Genomic DNA, 16,524 nt, shown 5'->3' on the forward strand with positions numbered 1-16,524 from the left:
AAACACCAGGGGTGGGAGTTGCCTGGGGAGCAGAACCTCCATCCTGCCAGCGGACTTGGCAGTGCCGGCGGCCAACTGCAGCCCCGCTGTGTGACAGGAGCTCAGCTGGAACCAGCTCGCCTGTACAGCAGACGGCACGACCCAGGGCCTGGGATGTGTACTTTCTCGAGCTGGATGGTGAGCTCCGTGAAGTCTCTGGAAAGCCTTCAAGAGATGAGTCTTTGGCATGATTTTTTAAGTTTTATTTTATTTTTACTGCCCCGAGAAGTCACGCCCTGCGGGCTGCTTTCTGCTGTGTTCTTGTTGTCTGTTCACATTGCCCCCCCCACGGGACATTTGCGACTCGGCTGGAGGCTGTTCTCTTGATGTCTGTCCAGAATCCAAAGGCTCGGAAGCTTTAGTCCCAGAAACAAAAGCTGGGCTCCGGGGCTGGGAGGGGGCCTTCCAGTCAATTCTAGCATAAAAGGGGAGCGTTTAATCTGTGTCCACGGCAAAGCTTTGTCAACCTCAGGATGCCTGAACAGGGCGGGCCGGGGGCGCTGACCGCCCTGCTCAGTAATGGGCCATTCACTGGGCCGGCGGTGAGAAACGTAGGTGGGGTATCTGCCTGCAAAGACGCAGGAATTCAGTAGGAAGCTCTAGCCCACTGGGCAATGCAGACAACGGGGCTGCCTGCAAACCACACAGCAGTGACGCCCTCGGCCACCCTGGGAAAGTCTTCAGATGGGGCTTGGAGTCCCATCCAGGAATGACTCTCCAAGCCACACTTTCTTGAGGAAGCCAGAGTCTGTGTGTCATCATTGGCATCTACCCTTTATCATTCTGTCAGAAATGTGTACAGGCTGCTTCTTAACCTGCTTAAAAATCAGTGTTCTCCACCATCGCGTGGTTTTCTAGATTCTTCTGTGCAACAAATGGCTTGGAAGAAGAAAACTTGAGTTACTCCTCTCTCTCCCTCTGTGTTTAACTGCTGCAGAGCATCTGGTGCTTGACACACCGTGAACTCCACTCAGAAACAGCCAAAGTCCTTGACTGGAGAGACCTGGAAAACTGAGGCGTGGGGCTAGCTCTGGGGGACCTGTTTTCTGGCCTTTTCCATCTCTGAGCAGCTCCCGCCTTCCTTGGCTGGATGCTCCTTCCTACCTGTCCAAAGCCAGGCATGGGGGGAGGTCCTTCTCACACCCTGAATTAGACTTCCTCGTCCACTTTTACGGGTCCTGGGATGACGCTGGGCCCATCCAGGTGGTCCAGGGTGCCTTGCCTGTTCTCAAGTCGACTGATCAGCAACCTTAATTCCAGGTGCAACCTTCAGCCCCCCTTGCTGTGTAACACATCACAGATTCCAGGCATTAGGACGTGGGCACGTGTGAGGGGCCGGGGGGAGGAGCTAATCTGCCTTCCACAGCAGCTGGATATGTTCTCAGATAGAGACGTTCAGGTGGCAGACACACACACAAACGTGTACAGTGCCCGTCTCCTACGCCCTGCCGCTCAGCTACCCAGAGGTGCTCACTGCTGACGGATTCGCGTGCATCCTTGTATCTCCTCCTCTATGATTTTACAGCACAAAATCTCCTTTTCTAATACAAAGTTCAAACTAGATGCGTTATTCTTCAACCTGCCTTTCTCATCCATTAATGGGCCTTGTTGAACTTTCCATGTCAATGCAAATCTTGTCCTAATTAGAATGCCACAGACTTGAATACCATAGAGGACGCAACCGTTTCCTAGGGATGCAGTTTGAGGAACCACAGCTCTCCCACTGAAGATGGGCTAGATTTAGTGACCCATGTTTTAGGAACACAACGAGGGGGAAAGTGACCAAGAAAAATGAGTTTCAGATCTAGGTCGTAAGAGGGGACACGCCCTTGCTCTCTCTCTGTCTCTGTGTCTGTCTCTGTCTCTCTCACCTTGTTCCTGGAACCCAGCGCCCAGCCTGTGCGGAAGCCCCAGCCAAACAGACAGACCCCTCTGTTGTCTCAATGACCAGTCTTCCTCAACCGCCAGACACGTGAGTGAGAAAGCCTTCTGGAAGCATCCGTTCCCTGCCCAAGCAGGGTGAAACTCTTAAATACCTAATACATGTAAGAATTAAACGCATGTAAGAATTCCTTATATCACAAGTGAATACTGCTACCTTTAGCTTCCCTGTCAGATACGGAGTAGCCTCGTGTCCGAAATACGGCGTTATTACAGGGAAGTCTTTGGGGCATTTTGGAAAATCTTGGTGCAGGATGTTAATTGTTTTGAGTCATTCACGGAAATTTCTTTGTTACACTTTACCAGGCACATTTTACAAAGAACACAAGAGCCCTCCTCTGAACCATAATGTAGTAACATCACAAAGTACAATGTGCCTGAAACCCCCAGGGTGGCGGTGGGGCCTGTCTCCCAGACCCCCTTTCCCAGCAAGCACAGCCAGGGGCTCCAAACATTTTTCTGTTCACTTACACCTACTTGTAAAAATGTGTAAGTATTCATCTTCAACTTGTTGGTATTTATTACTTTGCAAATTATTTGCCTGCGTTCACTGTATTCATATACTATTGACACTGTAAAACCAACACTGGATTAAAGAAAGGATGAGATTAACATCAAATTATAATGCAAAAATATTTTCCACGTATTTTTACATACAAATAATGCACAGTCAGTTTTATTCACATTAAAATATATACTAGCTTTAAGAACGTCCGGGACAGCTGACTTTTAATTATTTTGTTAATTGTACTGTCTTAACATATGATTAGCGATGATCTCCAGGTGTAACACATACTCCAGGGAAGTTCATGGCTAATAACAGTGTGTGTAAATACACGTCTTCAATAATGCGCTTTGTGATTTCAGATCCGGCAGGCGATTGCTTGTCTGATCTCACTCAGTGTTCACTGTCTTGACCCCATGATACGGCTAATGAAATGCTTCCACCAGGGTCATACAGGAGAACGGTCAGCTGTCCTCCTATCTTGTTTTCTTGGACTAGAGACAGGGATAAATATTTCCAATCCACTGTTCCTTTACTGGAAAATTTTAAGCTACAAGTCCATTCTGTGGGGGCTAGATTAGTTGAACCTGAATGAAAGAAGCCACAAATGTACTTAACATGTTAAGCAGACACTGTAAGTTGGGAAGGAAGTGAAAGCCGGCTCTGGGCTCCTACAAGCTGCACAAACTCCTGACTAGCCCTCAGGATAGGTCACGTTCCCAGGGCAGGACACAGCCCATCTGTCGCGCAACCAAGCGAGGACTCAGTACCAAGCCGACTGTTAGGAATCAATACAACTTAATCACCCTCTTAACTATTTCAGTAGAAATAAATACGAATGGAAGTCCTAGTACCTTCTTTCTACATCCATGTTGGCTGTCCTATGGACTTCACCCCATGCTGAAGACCATCAGATCAGACAACCAGCAGGGAGTGCAGACAGATTAAGGCTGTCTGTGGAATCACCCCCAGGGGGAATTTTAAAAAGAAAAAGCTCTTTAGTATTCTGCAGTTAATTTCGTAGATGGGTGAGTCCTGTGGGAGAAGGACACTTTTTGAGGTACCGAGAAATGGAAGGCCTTAAGGCGGCGTCCATTTCCACAAATTACACCAGCTCTTCTGGTATCAGGACAAGAGTTGTCCAGGGCTGCCCAAATTTGGTGACACAATCCTCCAGCTATTTCTCCAAGGAAAGAAGCTTTTGGGAAATGCTTATATGATGAATGAAGGAACCAATGAATCATGAAGAGATAAAAAGGTTCCCCTGGGGCGGTGGGTACAGCTCAGTGGTAGAGCGTGTGCTTCGCATGCATGAGGTCCTGGGTTCAATCTCCAGTACCCACATTAAAAAAGAGTATTAACAAAGAGAAGAAAGTTCCTCCTGAATTCTGACATAATCCGTACGGGGCATTCCATCCTTCAGGATGGCGGCCACCAGCATGTGCCACAGGGAATGGAAGGGCGTCGTGCTGACTCTGTGCGAGTGGGCATCTGGGGCTCCTTGATCTGGTACTCAAATCCCCCTTCATGGCGGTAAAAAGTACTGTTATGTTCCAAAGCTCTGTTTCCTCGCATATCTTTTTTTGTTTTCTTTTTTTTTTTTAAACTTCTATTCTGAACTACAATGGAGTGCCTACTCAAGATAAAAACTTTGAGATTGTTTAAGGGGACCCAATAAAGAATTAAGAACGTGGCCAACAACGCCCTTTCCTCCTGGGGTTCTGCGGCCTTTCCAGTGTGGAGCTGGTACCATGTGTCCAGCAGCAGCTGGGGGGACTGATTCTCACTGTGGCCCAGGAGCCCCAGAGGGAGAGATGGAGGCCAAGAACAAAAATCACACTAATTTGGAGGGAGACATGGGATGTTCCTGAGGTACCGCTCAAGATCAAGAGACACGCTTGATTTCAATGTAGAAAGTATTAGAACTTCCAATTTTCGTTATTTCTACATGAGCAGTTAAGAGAGTAGTTGAGATGCATTGAGTCCTAACAGTTGGCTTCAGAGAAAACGAATGAAGGCTGATTTTGAATGACAAAGATTGACTTCCCTCTTCCCATTATTTTATTGTTCATAAAGTAGCTGAGAGATAGTGCATGTTCTTTAAAAATTAAATTTTCCAGAAGATAGTTTGGATCAACACTGGATAAAAGTGGAGGGAGGGACAAAAGACTCAAAACAGACTTACACTATGATCCAACAATCCTACTCCTGGGCTTATATCCAGAGGGAACCTTAATTCAGAAAGACACCTGCAGCCCAATGTTCACAGCAGCAGTATTTACAATAGCCAAGACATGGAAACAACCTAAATATCCGTGGACAGATGACTGGATAAAGAAGTTGTGGTATATTTATACAATGGAATACTACTCGGCCATTAAAAATGATAAAATAATGCCATTTGCAGCAACACGGATGGCCCTGCAGATCATCACACTAAGTGAAGTAAGCCAGAAAGAGAAAGACAAATACCATATGATATCACTTACATATGGAATCTAAAAAAAAAAAAAAAGAGAGAGAGACAAATGAACTTATTTATAAAACAGAAACAGATTCACAGACATAGAAAACAAACTTATGGTTACCAGAGGGGAAGGGGATGGGAAGGGATAAACTGGGAGTTCGAGATCTGTAGATACTGACTCATATATATATAAATAGATAAACAAGTTCATACAGTATAGCACAGGGAACTATATTCAGTATCTTGCAACAGTTTACGGTGAAAAAGAATATGAAAATGAATATACGTATGCTCTCATATGACTGAAGCATTGTGTTGTACACCAGAAATCGACCAACATTGTAAACTGACTCTACCTCAATTAAAAAAAAAAATGGAGGAAGGGATAATATTGGTTCTTGGGAAAACAAGCCCTTTCTCCATCAGTGGCATGTATTCAAGTGTTATCTGAATATTCCAGTAAGTTATTTTGACTTTTTTTTTGAGGGGGGAGGTCATTAGGTTTATTTACTTATTTTAATGGAGGGACGGGGGAATTGAACCCAGGGCCTCATGGGTGCTAAGCATGCACCTGCCATGGAGCTAGACCCTCCCCCTCCCCGTCGCTTATTCTGTATCCATTGTTCAGCACAAAAAGTAGCAATAAAAAATCTTGATACCTGCTCTGACTGAAGAACTCAATGTGTTTCCTTTTTTATGGTAAAACCAAGGACAGTAAACTTCTTTGGACATGGTTGTTACATGTAGAACAACTTGCCTTGAGTAGGAATAAATTCTAGGTACTCTTGCCCTGAGACTGCTTTACTGGTTAACTGTACCTGCTTTATTTTTGAAGCAATGATACCCAACAAAACACAAAGACCGACTCGTGTGCCAAGTGCATGGGTAGCCTTAGAAAAGCCCAGAAAACAACACCGCTCTCCCCAAGCTCTTATGAAAGGAGAATCCTGACCACTGGCTCTAGGCTTCTGCCAAATTTCGCTCAATTTCTTACAATAGCATCTTAGCCAATTCCACTACACAGAACCACATTTGTGTCACCCCTCAACCCTCAGGAGCGCCTGCATTAGGACGACGTCTGTAGAGCCTTCCCGTTAGGTGGAAGCGTCAGACAGCACGGTAACGGCCGGATGTGGAAACCACTCCCGCCAGGTGACGGACCCAAAGGGCTGTCGTCTGTGATGGACTGGAAGCCCTGCCTTGGAACGAAGCCTGCTATGTCAGTGGTTCCATTCTTAAGCAATCCTCCTCAATCCAACACATCTTACTTAACCTCCATCAAGGGGTGTGTGCCACACCCAAAGATCCAGATCACCGTCGCAGTGTCCCGTGGATGGAAGCGCTTCGGTGTTCTGATGAGCTGTCCTTGATGACTTCAGTAAACTTCATCTTGTCTTGAAACCCTTGCTGAAACAATAACTATCATCCATCAAGTAAGTGAAACAGGAACAGTCAAAGGCGAAGTTTGGACATACTGGTAGAGTGAGACGTCTTCCTCAAGGGTCTTTCAAATCCTGATTTTGGCAGGCATGGCTTTGAGGTCTGCTTGCCTGTGAATATATTTTCCTTCTCATACTGAGAACATAAAACTTGTTAATGCATCTGAGCTCCAAGACAACACAGCATTCTGAAGTACCCTGACACTGTTGAGCACGTTGACGTGAACCTCTGGTAGACGTTGGCAGAAACTGGCTGTGTCCCCCAAGCATTCTTAGACTCTAAGAACATGTCTGCTACACAGATCATGTGGTTTCTGTCCTTGATAGCAACACGAAACAGTAATTAATCAAATAAAGATCTCTCAGCCCATCTGTGTGCAAAGCTTAAACGTATAGTCTAAGGGTGGTCATTTTTAAATTTTTTGGTAAGAAACAGCATTATACATGTGATTCTAAGGGAAAAAAATAAAGATTATGTATCTGAAATCATTTGCACATCGTGGTTTTTATATGAAACAAAGGCATTTAAAAATTCTGTGTTATTGGAGAGTCTTAATTTATGTTTGTATTCTTTTTCTTTTCAAACCATGCTGATCTTTCAAAGCATAGTGACAAAAGTCACAAAACGCACATGGAACCTTGTGACACCATCAAGTGTTGGGACGTCCTCTGCAGCCACAGAAAGGGCAGTATACCCACCTGGGCTTCCCGGCGTTACGTCATGTCTAGGGAGTATTTCAGGCAGAGGGAACTATTGTTTGGCTATTTTTAAAAATAGTGGTTTAAAAAATTTTTTATCTATTCATTTCATATTAGTTCCAGTTAAAGTTATTAGAACAATTGGTCAGAACTTCAACTGTTTGTGTGCACATTCCTTTTATATGGACAGTAGTGGTCTGGAAGCATCGGGCTACGTGAACACACAAAGTCCACAATGATATTTCAAGAAAACCCTTTGTGCACTAAAAGAATGTAATCAATAAGATTCATGTTGAAGTAACTTTCAGAAAAAAAGGGAATAATAATATTCACCTCCTTGAGATATGTTGTAATGCTAAGAACTGAGAAAAGCCCTGGAATTCAGAATGGAAGGGACAGAGTATGCAATTCCAGAGGGAAACATTTGTTGTCAAGCTTCACCAAAACACTACCTCATGTCCAATGCCAAATGATTAGCAGATGCACTACCTCTTTCCTTAAAAGATAATGACATAGACAAAAATGAATTTAAATAAAAAACATAAATTATTATTTTTAAAATAGGACTCACCAAAAAAAAAAGCCCCTCAAAAGACCAGTGCAAGTCTTCATCAGGACAGAGAAAAGACAACCCTGTGGAGTAATGTCTTTTGAGTTTCAAGGGCAGATTCCACCACTGATTCTGGGTACAACTTTCTGCTTAATTCTACCACCTGGAAAAGGGAAATGAGACTTCGCCTGCCAGGTGCCAATGCCGTGGCTACAAATGCAAGACAGCAGTGAACAGAAGCAGAAAGAGGGAGAACACCTTCATGACGCCTTCTAGGAGGTCACGGGCAGTCGCCCTCCTTGCCCTGTACGGTCAGCCAGCTGCCACAGTTCTCTCCACGACGCTCAGACATTAACTTCCCAGGAGTGTTTTACATGCAAATGTTTGCATCCTGGTGAACTAAGCTGGGGGAAGCAGACTATGTTCTCTTCAACATGCACTCAAAACTCCTGATTTTATATATTATATACATATAATATATAACGTATAGTATATTGAAGTAGATTGGCATAGAAATATATTAGAAAAATACATTACATATTATACAATGTGTATTATACAAATAAATGTAGAGATGACCAAGAAAAGAAAGATACGTTTGTATGTAGTATAAATATTGCAATAATTTTTTCTTAGTCATCCTATCATTTTGGCTGCTATTATGAATACAATGTATTTTTTCTTATTTTCTATGGGGTATGGCCAGAATAGGGAGAAAATTTTATTCTATATGACTACTTGTATCATTTGTCTCAGCAGTTTATCTTACACATTCTTAAACACTTCTAATTTTTTAATTTCTTAGATACATAGTATTAGCAACTGCGTACTGAACTCTGTAACTTGAAACATGTATATATAATGATTACTTTTCCTGGCATTTGTGCTTCAGCGAGAACCTTCAAGGCAAAGTTGATTAAGAGTGGTGAGGGCCTGCATCCCTGGTTTTTATCTTGATTTTAATAGAAATTGTGCATTGCTTCTCTCTTTATTAGGATAAGAGGGAGTAACTAGTCTGCTTCATGGTTAGGTTGTTGTCCTCCGGTCCTGCCTCAGACTTTTTTTTTAGGAGTAGCTGCTAAATTTATAAAAAGCCATCCTTCATCAGCCACCATGAATGCACACAGATGGTTTTCTCCTTTTGTTTGCTAGAACAAAAGGTCTTTAACCATCATTGCATCCCAGGCTTAAAATATCGGCTATCTTCTTGAATATCTTAGATTCTGTTGACTAATAATCTATTTATGATTGTTGAACCCAGTCATGTACAATAATCATATACATTATTCTACATTTTTTCAATTTTTTTGTACCTTAGCAAGTTACAGCATTAAAATTATGCTGATATCATGAAACTGGATTGTTTCCCAGTTTTTTTTTTTCTATAGCCTAGGAAAGTTTACATTACATAGAAATGATTTGTACCCTAAATCTCAAATAGACCTCAGCTGTGACACCATCTGGGCCTGATGTATATTTGTTTAAACTTGCATCTCTTTAAATTACCTTTTCAGCATCTTGCTTGATTATCTGTAGATTCAGTTTTCTGCCTCTTTGAGAAGAAGTTTGGGTAGTTTTTCAGGAAATCAATCATTTGCTTTAAAATTCTCATATGTATTGCAACAGAGGTGCACAAAGCATGCTCTTGTAAATCTTCTCATCTCTTTGGTATCTGAAATTACACTGCTAGTCTCACTCCTCATCTCATCCAGTTTTTGCTTTGTCTAATTTTCCCTCATCCAACTTTCTGAAAAAAAAAATTTAAGTTCAAAGAAATAGTGTTTGGATACATTTATGACATTTAAGATTGCTACTATTTATACTACTTTAGTAATTTCTAGTTTTATCTTTACTCTTTAATTTTGCTTTTTCAATTTTTTTTTATCAAGTTGAGGAAACTCCTCTCTATACCTAGTTTACTGAGAGTTTTTATCATGAACATGTGCTGGATTTTGTTAAACGCGTTTTGTGCATCCACTGACAGACCCTGTGATTTTTTCATTCTTAGCCTGTTGATGTCATGGATTACACCGACTGGTTTTTGAATGTTGATCCAGCTTTGGATTCAATTCCGGGGTAAATCCCACTTGGTCACGGTGTATAATTCTCATTATACTCTTGTAGATTTGACTTGCTCATACTTTCTTGAGGATTTTGCATCTATGTTCACGAGAGACACTTATTAACGGTTTCTTGTAATACCTGTCTGGACCTCACAGAATGACTGAGGAAGTAGTTAGTCCCTGTTTCTACCTTCAGAACGAGCTTGGAGACAGTGTTACCGTTCCTTCTTTAATGTTTGGTAGAATTCAGTAGTGAACCCATTTCTTTTTTGGAAGGTTATTCACTATTGATTCAATTTACATAAAAGAGGTCTGTGCAGATCATCTCTTCCTTCTAGTCTTAGTTTTGGGAGGTCATTATCTTCTAAGGAATTGGTCCGTTTCACCTAGGTTATCATATTTGTGGGCCTAGAGCTGTTCACAGAATTCCTTTCTTCTCCTTTTAATTTCCACAGGGTCTGCTCCTTCCACAGTGATGATCCTCTTTCATTTCTGGTATTATTAATTTGTACCCTCTCTGCTTTTCTTAGTTAGCCTGGCTAGAGCAAATAAAATAAAATTTTTGAAAAAAGCAAATAAAATTGCTTTTATTCATTTTTTTTTAAAACTAGCTTTTGGTTTCACTGATTTGCTCTATTGATTTCTTACTTCCAATTTCATTGATTTCTGCTCTGATTCTGTTTCTTTTCTTCAGCTTACTTTGGATCCAGTTTGTTCCTCATTTTCCAGTTTCCTAAGGTAAAAACTTGGATTATTGATTTTAGAGCTTTCTTCTTTCCTAAAATATTCATTCAATGCTGTCCTTTTCCCTCTAAGCACTGCTTTCATGGCATGCCACAAATTTTGGTAAGTTGTGTTTTCATTTTCATTTAGTTAAAACATTTTAAAATTCTTCTTGAGATTTCTTCTTTGATCTACATGTCATTTACAAGAGTATTGTTAAACTCAGAATGGATCAAAGACTTAAACATTCACGACAAGGTACAATAAACCTCCTAGAAGACAATATAGGCAAAACATTATCTTGCATACACCTCAGCAATGTTCTCCTAGGGCAGTCTACCAAAGCAATAGAAATAAAAGCAAGAATAAACAAATGGGACCTAATTAAACTTACAAGCTTCTGCACAGCAAAGGAAACCATAAGCAAAACAAAATGACAACCTATGGAATGGGAGACAATTTTTGCAAAAGATGAAACTGACAAAGGCTTGATTTCCAGAATATATAAGCCACTCATATGACTTAATAAGAAAAAAACAAATAACCCAATCCAAAAACGGGCAGAAGACCTAAACAAGCAATTCTCCAAGGAATAAATACAAATGATCAGTAGGCACATGAGAAAACGCTCAGTATCACTAATTATCAGAGAAATGCAAATCGAAACTACAATGAGCTATCACCTCACACCAGTCAGAATGGCCATCATTCAAAAGTCCACAAATGACAAATGTTGGAGAGGCTGTGGAGAAAAGGGAACCCTCCTACAATGCTGGTGGGAATGCAGTTTGGTGCAGCCACTGTGGAAAACAGTATGGAGATTCCTCAAAACACTCGGAATAGACTTACCATATGACCCAGGAATCCCACTCCTGGGCTTATATCCAGAAGGAACCCTACTTCAAAAAGACACCTGCACCCCAATGTTCATAGCAGCGCTATTTACAATGGCAAGACATCGAAACAGCCTAAATGTCCATCAACAGGTGACTGGATACAGAAGAGGTAGTATATTTATATAATGGAATACTATTCAGCCATAAAAATGACAACATAATGCCATTTGCAGCAACATGGATGTCCCTGGAGAATGTCATTAGAAGTGAAGTTAGTCAGAAAGAGAAAGAAAAATACGAGATTGCTCATATGTGCAATCCAAAAAAAAGAAAAGAAAAAAAGAAAAATGAACATAAATACAAAACAGAAACAGACTCATAGACATAGATACAAACTTGTGGCTGCCAGTGTGGAGAGGGGTGGGAAGGGACAGACTGGGAGTTCGAAATTTGTAGATTCTGACAGGCATCTGTAGAATAGATAAACAAGATTATACTGTATAGCACAGGGGAATATATACAAGATCTTGTGGTAGCTCACAGTGAAAAAGAATGTGACAATGAATATATGTATGTTCATGTATAACTGAAACATTGTGCTTTACACTGGAAATTGACACAACATTGTAAACTGACTATAACTCAATAAAATTAAAAAAAAAAAAGTATTGTTTAATCTCCATATGTTTTTCTCCAGTTCTCTTTCTATTAGTGATTTCTACTTCAATTCTGCTGTGGCCTGACAGCAGATATTGCATGACTGCTATTCTTTTAAATTCACAAAGCTGTGTTATTTGGCCCAGAATAGGGTCTTGCCGTGGTCGATGTTCCCTGTGAACTTGAGAGGAATGTGTCCCCTGCTGTGGGATGAAGGAGCCTACAGGTGTCAGTTACACACAGCTCATTCCTGATGTATCTGAGTTCCTCTCCCCTTCCTCCTACTGGAATCCAGAGGGGACTTCTCTCCAATATTTACTGCAAGGAACTAGTTGAGCTGGTCTGGGTAAACTCACTAAACCCTGGCCCCCTATTCCCGGAATGTTTAACTCTCAGACTTGTGCACATTGAGTCTCTGGTAATCCATCGATCCTGGGGGCAGTCTGCTCTGTGTCCTCCTCTCGCTCATGGATTTAGGAAGAGCTGTTGATTTTTCTCCTTTCTTGTGGAACTATTTTGCTTTTCTAATGATATTTTTTTCTAGTTTATTACACTGAACACGTAGCTCATTTATAATCAGTCTTTCTCATTTTAGTAACGAAAGCTTAGGTAAATATAAATAGGTCTGTTGTAGGCTTTGGCGTACCGAATTTCCCTTTTTATTACTTGCAAGGTAGCTCACAGTTCTGTTAGGATTTTCCCTTTGATCTGGGTGTTGCTTCACACAATGCTTTTTTTATTTTCTCCAATTTACATACGACTCAGTTTACAAATGATTAGTTTGGGGGGATCAATCTGTATTGCTGATATCTAGCCTTGTGTATAAAAGTGTTCTGTAAAATCTGGGCATTCTAGATTTTATTCGTTTTTTTTTTAACTAAGTCATAATAAGAATGTGACTATATGCATACCTACATGCATGTACAGACACAGATACAATTACAGAGAGAGATGTGGATAAAGACAGACACTCAGATACAGACACTGATTCAGATACCCTGCCCATATTTTCTTAGTCCCTGTGATTCTCATGAACACTGCTCTGGTCTGTCTACCCATCTTCCAGTGCTGGCATCTGTGTCTCCTTGGCTCAAGGCCTTGTCCGGCCGCCCGAGCCCGCTCTGGCCAAGCACACAGCATGCCGGAAGTGCCAGGGGATGAAGGCCTCCCACAGTGGCCCCAACCGATGGCTGACGGGGGCTGATGCCGAACAGCTCCAGCTCCCTCTTCTCCTGGGAGTGAGAACTCCTAGGTTTGTGTCCTGCGCTGCCTCCTAGAGACCCGCAATGGAATTCAGGTCCAGCTGTCCAGAGGAATAACTGGCTGGAGAAAACCCTTTTCTGAGCTTCTACCCTCGTCTCACTTCCCTTTTCTCTCACTGACGTTTGTTAAGATCACATCCCAGATAAATTGCTCACATTCAAATCTTCGTCTCAACATTTGTTCCTGAGTAACACACACACACTGGAAAGTAAAACACAATTTTGTCTCCCGCTCTACTAATGTCCAGGGACAGCTCATTCCCTTACTTAATTTGACCAGAACAGAAAGATCTGGAATGACCTTGTAACATTCTATGTATGAGTAATACATATATCACAGAATTTAAACTCTATTCTGATTCAGATGACAACCTATTATCTTGAAGGAAGCGACATGACATAAAGCCTGGCACACGACGGCGTCCTTCCCCAGTCTGCTAAGTACGCAGCTGGTCTGATAAGGCTTCTCAAAGCAACAGCTGACGCGGGTGAGTCATCCCCACATCAAGCCCGGGATTATTTCAACCCAGTAGAAGCTGGTGTTACCTGAGTTCAGGCTCTTCTTCCCAAATAACAACAGAAACCTAAGTTGGGACAATCCAAATCAGTATGTGAGCAACCTCTATTTTGAGAAAGAAAAAAATAGTATGAGAAGTTTGGCATACGATGTGATATGTGGTATGATTTAGCCTAGGTCTACGTACAGTGGCTGGATTGCGGAAAAAACCCAACCCCCCCATAAAAAAAGAAGTAAATATAGTATGTGCAGCTGAATGACAGTTCTGTAATCACTTCAAAGCAGAGGCAGCTAAAGTTGGAAGACATCCATCAACGTCTCCCATCCCTGGAGCATTCAAACTGGTACGAATAAGGGGGATCCTGGAATGTAATCCTTTTAAAGTTCTTAACTAATGGTCTGGGGCCCAGGCTGTAATACGCCAGAAGTGGCTTAGCAGAGGACAGGTAAATTGTCCTCGGTCTCCTCCACACCATCTCCGCATGCAGACCCTAAATCCTGTAATGCACGAACTGCTGCTAGAGATTAAACGCTCAGAAGCGGAATGGACACAAATTGAGATGAAACCCGCTTTCTACTATCTGGTCTTTCTCAGGGGTATTTAAAAGAATAACAAGAGCGTTTCTACTTTAAATCACCGAAGCCTCTTTCAGGCTTATCCAGTCATCCGGCGTGCAGGAGGGTTTTCAGGAGTTCTTAATCATGGATGATCGCAGAGGTCACGAGTTCACCTGCGTGTCAAAGTGTGTACTGCGTCCAAGTTATTGCTTGGATTTGCTTGATTTCATGAAAACTTAGTCAAAACTATTAATCAGTCCCCTCTTTTGGGGACCCTGGGGATAGGATGTTTAAATACTTCAAGTATTCTGCTTATTACTCAACCGAACAGTTCCCCACTCGGTTTGTGATGATGTAGACAAAATAAACTCTTGGTCTTTAAACAGTCCAGACAACGTTAAATTCTTTGTTACCAAACCTTCTCAGTAAATACACTGGGTATACGTGGACAGACGCGAGTATTATATAATTACTCTTACGTTATTTGTAACAAAAACTCCCTCTCCATAAACCTGAGAACAACGTTCTGATTTTTCGCTAATGTAGTCTGGCTTACCTCAAAGTTGCTGTTAGCGATGGTTTTGTTTTTCATATACACTCTCACTACAGGTGGGGAGAGTAAAGCCTGTATCCGGGACCTTCTTCCAGGGGCTCGTGGAGAGCGAGGCTAAGCCATCACGAGTGGAAGACGGAGTCACTGCTCTCTGTTTTTCCAGCTCTCCCGCCCCTAAAACTGTACCCCCTTCCATGGGAGTGTGAGCTCCAGCATCCGCCCTGGGGCTGCTGGGCCTGGACAGAGGACTGGGCTTGGCCAACGGGAAGGGAGTGGTATGACAGTGGTCCAGCTCGGATCTGAAGCACCAGGAAGCGTTACGCACTGCTCACATTCCTGTGACCTGGCCTTTGGGAGGTCATGTCCCAAGGAGTCACTGATAAAAAAGAATGGGGTGACACGTGGCACCTAACTGGACACCAACTCCAGCCGGAAGCAGAGCGCCCCAGGTTGCCTATGGGCTTTCATACGTTTGCTGCTGTTGGCTGGGATTTAGATTTCTTTTTTCTCAGCGTTATCGTGGCAATTGCAAACCACGGTTTGGCCATGGAACCATAACTTGCCTGAAAGCCAGTCAGCTAAAACTGGAACAGTTCACATAAAGAACTACCTGGCTCAAGGTCTTGGGGCTGGTACACTTCACAGCCTATTGGGAGGAGCCCCCACCACCCACAGCCCCTGCGGGGCAAACACACCAGGTGGTTTCTTACACCTCAGTTCCTGACCTGTAGTTTACAAATCTTGGGCAAAAGGAGAGAGCCACTGTGTTGGAGACAAGAGAATGTAACAGAGATAAGAGAAAGAAAAGGTAGGGAAAACTAGCAACTTCTAAGGCTGGAAAGCAACAAAGAAATGGATGGTCAGAACTGCCCTTAACTCTCTTATCCATGATTCTGGCTGTATTTGGATCCCTGTTCTTCAGTGAGGCTGCTCTGGGCGATGCCAGCTGAATACCTACCTCTTCAGCATGGTGGCCTCTCGATGGAGACGCTACAGGTTCCTTATTTTCATGTTTCCTCATTGCTTGACATAAATGGAATGACTTTCTGGCTTTAAAACTGGGAAAGCCTAATTAACATGCTTGTTCACCGTTAATCATCAGGGAAACGCAAATCAAAACCACAATGAGATATCGCCTCACACTTGTCAGAATGGCCATCATCAAAAGGTCTACAAATGTAAGCGTTGGTGAGGATGTGGAAAAACGAGAACCCTCGTACACTGTTGGTGGGAATGCAAATTGGTGCAAACACTATAAAAACCAGTATGAACACTTCTCAAAAAATTAAAAATAGAACTACCACATGACCCAGCAATTCCACTCCTGGGTATCCATATCCAAAACAAAAACAGTAATTCAAAAAGATGCACGCATCCCAGTGTTCACAGCAGCATTACGTACAGTTGCCAAGATGTGGAAAAAACCTAAGTGTCCATCAGCAGATGAACAGATAAAGAAGATGTGTGCATATATACAATGGAATACTATTCAGCCATAAAAAAGAATAAAATTTTGCCATTTTCTGCACCATGGATGGACTTGGAGGGCATTAGGCTAAGGGAAGTAAGCCAGACAGAGAAAGATAAATGCTGTATGGTATTACCTATATGTGGAATCCAAAAAATACAGCAACATGGTAAGTGTAACAAAATAGAAGCAGACTCACAGATCTATAGAGAACAAACTAGTGGTGACCCGTGGGGAGAGGGAAGGG

At 42.3% G+C, this 16,524-nt stretch overlaps 1 long non-coding RNA gene and 1 other non-coding gene across 3 annotated transcripts in view; one reads left to right on the forward strand and one right to left on the reverse strand.

The window, feature by feature from the left end:
- LOC105086564 (uncharacterized) overlaps window positions 1-16,524 on the reverse strand; it is a 482,576-nt gene that overhangs the window by 57,164 nt on the left and 408,888 nt on the right. The window lies entirely within an intron of this gene.
- TRNAA-CGC (transfer RNA alanine (anticodon CGC)) lies at window positions 3,758-3,829 on the forward strand. Its single transcript has one exon. It is a non-coding gene; the product is annotated as a tRNA-Ala (tRNA).

The sequence above is a fragment of the Camelus dromedarius genome, chromosome Y (assembly GCF_036321535.1).
Source record: "Camelus dromedarius isolate mCamDro1 chromosome Y, mCamDro1.pat, whole genome shotgun sequence".
NCBI classification, from domain to species: Eukaryota; Metazoa; Chordata; class Mammalia; order Artiodactyla; family Camelidae; genus Camelus; species Camelus dromedarius.